This window comes from Mya arenaria, chromosome 17 (assembly GCF_026914265.1).
Source record: "Mya arenaria isolate MELC-2E11 chromosome 17, ASM2691426v1".
NCBI lineage: Eukaryota > Metazoa > Mollusca > Bivalvia > Myida > Myidae > Mya > Mya arenaria.
Genome location: NC_069138.1, coordinates 37868306 through 37874934, shown reverse-complemented (window position 1 = coordinate 37874934; position 6629 = coordinate 37868306).

Sequence of the window (6629 nt, the reverse complement as noted above, 5' to 3'; positions counted from 1 at the left end):
TTTCTTTTTTAAAATAAAAACGGTTAAGAGTAACATTGTCAGGACCCAAACAACAACATGAACCAGAGACACAAACGTTTAAACACCACATACACTAATACATATAATAAAACAAAGCAAAGTACAGGGACAAGCCCAGTAGTCAAAAATTAAAAAAATAAACCCTGTTTAGAGGCACAAGACAAGGACCTAAACGACAATGATCTCTAGAAACACCACAAACGGACCAAACACTCATGAAACATGCATAACGAATACATGTTTGGATTACCAATCATCAAATGCTGTATTCATATTTCATTAATTTCAATGGATCAACTACATATAAAATGAGTGTAAACCGTCATAGCACAATGCCTTTCAAAAAAGAGCTCTGGTACAACATTTAGATATAAGATGGAGGGATAGTACCATTTTCAACTTGTGTAAATAACGGGACCAAGGCGAAATGGAGTTTTCTCTTTTTTTTCTTATGTTAGTTTCAATGACCGTCTACCAATTATATTATTGACTTCTGATGATTTTGATGAAACGCACCGGATATAAGTTATGTACAGATGCCAAGATTTCTAACAATCTATTCAATACTATCATCAAAAGAAGACGTTAAGGTCAAAGTCGATTTTAAAAAGTGCTTAACAATCAGTTCGATTAATCTACTGTTCTGCATAAACTAACTAATGTAATAGTTAATTAAAGACATATTTGTACAACATATTCTCATTCAACCATAAGAGGACAGCATAAGAATGACTAGAGTTAGTTAGAACAAACATAAGGATATTTTGAATTATTTAAACCCTCAGTCATATATACTATGACTGTTAAAATTCAAATACTGACAGCTATAAATGGGAAAGTGGGACCCGGGGGAATCTTCAGTTTTTGGGATAGCAGATGTTTGCCGTTATTAAAATTCAAAATTGTCATATGATGCCATAGAATATAAAGAAATAATTACAGGACGTTTAAAAGTGTCATCACTACGCAGCTTAGAGATCAGTATAGCTAATACATGCACAAAATCCATTTGTAAAATTTTAAAAGAAATGCAATATTCATTTCAAACAAAATAATTAAAACTATAGGACATTTTAATGTTTAATCGGAAAAATTTATTTCAAGTAAAACTTATGTAAAACCTTTTTTGTCGGTCTGGACGAGATCTGAATAATGGACATAAAACACATACACATTTAATGACAAAGTACGAAAAAGCAGATATCCTTTGCAATATGGTACATTTTAAGTAGGAGCATATAATTACGTCCCACGAATTGATGACGTAAGTGCAACATTTGTTTCTCAATTATTGGAAAAATCATCATATAAATCACTTACTATATTAAAGTTTTTCAAGTAGGTTTAAGCAAATTCTAAGATTTAAGTTCTACGCTCTATATGAACACATTTATATTTTTTATAAGAACAATATTGTGTTAACCTTTTAATTTGAATCGAATCGAATCAAATTCCATTTTAGTATTCGTATTTACTAAAACATGGAGCAGAAGTGCACCTTTCAAATAATATTTTATCAAGCCCAACTCGGTTCAATTTGATACAATTAAATGTTAATATTACCTCATATTATAGAAGATATAAATTATATAAGTATATAGATAAACAATAGGGAAAGATAATTCAATAAAAGAACAAGTACCTCATAAAACAGTAATCTATGCGTAAACCATACACTTTTTTCATTAAATACATTTTAAATGTCTAATCTATTTGGTAGTGTATGTGTGTTTGCTATAAACATTGTATTATATATATATTGACTTAAGACGTTTCGACGAGAATAATTAAACAGCTCTTACTTGTTTTTAACTCCACTCTAGTTTTTTACTAAAGAAATACTATTAAAACGTTAATTGTACAATTCGCTTATTTAAGAGCTTTAACCAAAAGAGGAGAAATGTATTTTCGTTCTTCGAATATATTGGGGGTAATGTCCTAGCCTTGATATCGTCTTTGAATGCGACCTCATGGTTGTTGCGTTAAATGACGTTAAAAATATTTAAAGATACACTCTTACTCCCAAAAAAGATTTACAACAATAAATTCAATTTTTTAATATGTCAAAAAGGATGAACAAATGTTATCAGTAATTCATACTTTCCTGAAATGCATTATTGAGTAAGTAGCTAAAGGTTAATCACTCAAAATCTATATTTGATTTAGTTGATTTTGAATAAGAGAGTCACTTTAAATAAAATTTACTACACATTTTCCCGTTTTTATAGCAAAGTCTATATATTTTGATTTATTGGCGTCATGTTTTACAAAGGTTCAATTAGGAATTGGTCTGTTCTTTGGAATCTCTCAAAATGAAGTTGCAAACCACGTTGTATCACCACTTCACCATTGAACACACTTCCTAATAAAATCACATTCATGAAAACCGACCGAAAGATAAATTGAAAACGATAAGAATAACAAAGTGTTAGTGTAGTTTGTGCTAATGACAATGATGCCGATGACGATTCTAATATCGATAATGATGTAATAGATAATAATGCTAGTGTTGCTAATAAACGATAGATCTGAATGTTTTATATAATGTTACCATTTTACTGTTAAACTTGTGTAATATTCAAATGTATGCAGTTTGAAAGGCGGTGAAACATGTGTTCCAAATGGGTAATTGATTCGTTGGTATTACGCCATACATTAACTTACTGACGTTTGCAACATATTTTGTATTGAACATTAATGACTATTTCAGGTCGGAGACAATTCTTTATTCTAAATGATATGCTTAGAGTTGCCTGTTTTGGATACAATGTCCACATTTGGACTCTTTTGGAACACAATATCCTATGCGAACCTATATTCGCATGAAGTCTCATGTATGTCGGTGAAAAAGACCTCGGCGGTACATTCGACACAATTTCTTTCAGATACATTTTAACTAAGTCAAGGGTATTAGTTTGTGTTAGACCTACTGACATGTGACAGAAATCGATGGTGCACAAAAGCCCATTTTAACAAATCCCCTTTGAGTTTTGAGATGCCATAATAATGTTGCAATATTTGACATAATATATTCAGACTCATTTAGTCAACGGCCATAACTCCAATAAGAACATGTGTTATGTGAAAGATATTGCAGTTGGCCAAATACCCATGCTTTCCATCATTCTCGGTTCAGCTCATTTGGATATACCATCGACACAATATCTTTCAGACCAAGTCAACAGCCAAAACTCTTGCCAAACCGAGTGAAATGTGAAAGAAGTTTTACTTGCACAACTGTCAATACTTCCCAACATGTCATATCTAGGTTAAAACTTTGGATTTTAATGTGACACAATATTTTGCAGAATATCTTGTACTAAGTCAACGGCCATAACTATTGCCAAACCGAGTGAAATGTGAACGAAGTTTTACTTGTACAACTGCCAATACTTCACAACATGTCTTATCTAGGTTAAAACTTAGGACTTCAATGTGATACAGTATTTTGCAGACCATCGCGTCGAAGGCCATAACTATTGTAAACTCAACAGTGCGAAAAGTGATAGTTTGAAAACACATGTTCGACAAAAATCAATCGCCATTGTTCATCTGTTTAAAGGAAGACAGTCGTTATTGTGCATCTGTTTGACGGAAGACAATCGATACTGACTGATCATTTGTTTGAAGGAATATGTTCGATGCTGTACATGTGTTTGACGGAAGACAATCGATACTGACTGATCATTTGTTTGAAGGAATATGTTCGATGCTGTACATGTGTTTGACGGAAGTCAATCATTTGTGTGTATGTATTGGACCGAAGACAATTGTTTCTAAACATGTGTTCGACGAATGGCATTTTTTTGCTGTAATTGTATTTGACGGACGACATGAATAGCAAAATGTTTGAGAATAGATCACTATCCAGCTTTATTGCTTAGCTGACAATACATACATGAGTTCTTGGTTCTAATGCGTTCTGTTATTGTTATATACATACGATGACTGTTCGATTACTCATACATGTAATTTCATTTGCCAGTGTAACTAAATTATTTCAAGGAAAACAACGTCTTTTGGTGAAATATATGCTGAATTATCAACATGCTGAAAACGAAAGTAAAACTTAGTCGTAAATTTCAACAGTCATAGCTAAGAACATTTCTTAGTCATCACAGGATTTTCATGCAGAAAAATATATTTAATATCAATATTTTCGGGCATTCCCATTTATTAAATCTGTATTTCTCACTATTAGTTCATACACATTGATTATTACCTGTCTTTTAAATCAGCCCATAATATAATTGATATAATATATACACCAATATTTTACGCCGTTTAAATTTTTTAACAAATTAAAAAGTCATTGATCTATACGCTTGTGCCCGAAACCGTTTTAATCCGTACCGGAAATAGTAATATTAGCTTACAAAACTGGAAATATGAATCAACAAATTCAGAAAAGCGTGCTAATTTTGACAAAACACGCAATAATAAATGATATATAACGCCTGTGAACAATATGATTAATAGGGAATATATCTTGGATATCAAATAAGGCCTTTCTGTCAACATGCCACTTAAATTACTTTAGCCGCTATCTTACATACTTGATAAAAAGTTCAGACTGCTTTTAGAATAATTCATCCCGATTATTTTAAGGGCCTTTTCAGATGGTAACGACCAAAAAAAGTGTATTATCGCTATTACTGCATAAAATACACACCATGAGTAACTTTTGTTACCGTCCAATAAGTGCGGCGAATAATGATTATAACCACAGCGTTTGTTACCCCCACCATCGGCATCCAAGCGCCGACAGCGGTTACATTAAATTATTCATGCTCTGTGAATGCATGAATGCATGACATGATTAACAATGGATGTAGACGATTGTGATTGCCAATCTAGAAGAAGATAACCTACTTTCACCGAATGCTAACTTTGTTAGTAATTGTGTCCCCTCTACCGATGATAATATAATCGACAGCGAAGGAAACATCCGTAGCGCTCAGTTACACAAACGTCCGTACTCGGCAACACCAATTGCAAATAATTTATCGTAGTTTCGCTTAGATGAGGTCAGTATGACACACCTTGACGATAATTTACGTGGTCTCAAAAAAGACCTGTACATTGCAAACGTCCTTGATCTTACGTCATACTCGGAGGAGTTACTAGTCAACTACAGACATCACCTCCTACGTACTGTCAATTATCAGTAATCTCAGCCACTCGGTATCCTTAAGGATAGACGAAATACCCCGAATGGCACAACGGCCGCACAGAAGAACACAGACGACGGTTTTATTCTCCAAGAATACATGAATGGTCTTTTATCTGACGCAAAAAAACTACTAGAGAAAGAGTCTCTTAACCAGTAAAAGCTGGGTGGAAAGCTTCAGTAAAGGAACCGAAGCAACAAGGAGATTCACTTAAGCGGATCTCGCTTTTGTTAAAACCGCGCTTACTAAACTCATTTTAAAGCTAGAAAATTCGCGAAACGATCAAACAGCGGAATTGATGTCTTTGCGCACTTCAGTAAGGGATACTGAGGCAAACATATCGCATATTAAAGATACATAAACCTCCTTAAAGAACAACATGAAATTATAACTTAATGAAGTTTAAGAACAAGTTGTTAAGAAGAACGATCATGACATCTCCGTCAAATCCATTTGTACGAAACTAAAAAAACTTGAACAAAATGTCCCATCCAACTCGGATCACACCAAACTACTAGCTAGTGCATTTGAAAAACTTTTCGAACTCTTTACAGTCAACTGGGCACTTTGTGTTCTAATGTAGAAAATGCATAACAACTACTGAATTACATCAATTTACCGGCTGTGCACAAGGGGCAAGTATCTTACACCAAGGACGAGCAACTTGAAGCTTCTCACTCCACACCGGAAATGTCCAAGTCCCAAGAAGCAAACCGCAAGACCCAAACTACCAACGAAAAGTATCCAAAGAATACATTTATCGGTAGGCGCGGTGGTTAGCGCACTCGTTTCTCACAAAGTCGACCCGGTCGGGTTCGATTCCCGGCCTGGCCTGTGAGTTAGGTTAGTGGTCACCAAGCCGGACAAGTGGGTTTTCTCCGGGTCCTCCACAATGCAAGACAATACTAGCAACATGTCATAACTTTTTCCACAAACGTTGTAAGAAATATAACATTAAAAACTAAAATCATGTCTTTATGTAAATGACAAAAGATATAAATAGATAAAAAACTGTATGGCTAGTCGGTCCCGGATATTTCGAGCCAATGGGATTTGACTGTATATAATAACCAGCATTGCCATTCAAATATATTTTTATAAGGTAATATCGTAGTCTGGCATTGTTCAGGATGGAAACGCTGTGTGAAGATGTTTATACAGTAAACATAGCTGTATAATAGTATGAGCATAGACGATGCTTGATATCAAACTATTAAGGTAGTTATGAAAGAATATTGAAGTTGTACATATCAACTAGTAAAAACCTTCAGACGACTCGTCTTTCAATAAACTCGAATGTTACTGACCGTTTCGAGGCGGTAGTCCGATAAAGGTACTTTTATACGCGTGAGGTCTGTTTGTGTTGCTTGTACATGTCTGCTACTTTAGTCTTGTTTGAGGCCATTCCTTGTAAACAGGGTTCGTATGTCAATGCTT